The following is a 1,463-nucleotide window of genomic DNA, read 5'->3' on the forward strand; positions in this document are numbered from 1 at the left end:
ATTAATGGATTTTATTCATAGCTTTAAGGCATGGTTACATACTAATGATCATGAAGTAAAGACACAAAACATAGATAAACATAACATTAAAAACCGAAAACATAAAGAAACAAAGAACAAGGAATGAATCCACCTTTAGTGGCGTCTTCTTCTTGAAGGTCCAATGATGTTCTTAAGCTCTTCTATGTCCCTTCCTTGCCTTTGTTGCTCCTCCCTCATTGCTCTTTGATCTTCTCTTATTTCTTGGAGAATGATGGAGTGCTCATGATGTTCCACCCTTAATTGTTCCACATTATGGCTCAAATCTTCTAAAGAGGTATTGAGTTGCTCCCAATAGTTGTTGGGAGGAAAGTGCATTCCTTGAGGCATTTGTTGATGATGAACTTCCTCATGTTCTTCTTGGGGGCCGTGAGGAGCTTCTCTTGTTTGCTCCATCCTTTTCTTGGTGATGGGCTTGTCTTCTTCAATGGAGACATCTCCATCTATGATAACTCCAGCTGAGTAACATAGATGGCAAATAAGGTGGGGGAAGGCTAGCCGTGCCATAGGTGAGGACTTGTCGGCTATTTTGTAGAGTTCATTGGATATGACTTCATGAACTTCCACTTCCTCTCCAATCATGATGCTGTGAATCATGATGGCCCGATCCACAGTAACTTCAGATCGGTTGCTTGTAGGGATGATGGATCTTTGGATGAACTCCAACCATTCTCTAGCCACAGGCTTGAGATCCAGTCTTCTTAGTTGGACTGGCTTGCCTTTGGAGTCTATTCTCCACTGAGCTCCTTCCACACATATGTCCATAAGGACTTGGTCCAACCTTTGATTAAAGTTGACACTTCTTGTGTAGGGGCGTTCATCACTTTGCATCATAGGCAAGTGAAACGCCAACCTCACATTTTCCGGACTAAAATCTAAGTATTTCCCCCGAACCATTGTGAGATAGTTCTTTGGATTCGGGTTCATACTTTGATCAAGGTTCCTAGTGATCCATGCATTGGCATAGAACTCTTGAACCATCAATATTCTGACTTGTTGCATGGGGTTGGTTATGACTTCCCACCCTCTTCTTTGAATTTCATGTCGGATTTCCGGATACTCATTCTTTTTGAGCTTGAAAGGGACCTCGGGGATCACCTTCTTCTTTGCCACAACATCATAGAAGTGGTCTTGATGGCTTTTGGAGATGAATCTCTCCTTCTCCCATGACTCAGAGGTGGAAGCTTTTGCCTTCCCCTTTCCTTTTCTTGAGGATACTCCGGCCTTAGGTGCCATTAATGGTAATGGAAAAACAAAAAAGCTTATGCTTTTACCACACCAAACTTTAAAATTTTGCTCGTCCTCGAGCAAGAAAAGAGAAGAAGAGTAGAAGAAGAAGAAGAGAATATAGGAGAGAGGGGGAGAAGGAGGTTCGGCTATTTGAGAGAAGAAGGGGTTTGTGTTGTGTGAAAAGGAAGAAGAAA

The sequence above is a fragment of the Arachis duranensis genome, chromosome 7 (assembly GCF_000817695.3).
Source record: "Arachis duranensis cultivar V14167 chromosome 7, aradu.V14167.gnm2.J7QH, whole genome shotgun sequence".
NCBI classification, from domain to species: domain Eukaryota; kingdom Viridiplantae; phylum Streptophyta; class Magnoliopsida; order Fabales; family Fabaceae; genus Arachis; species Arachis duranensis.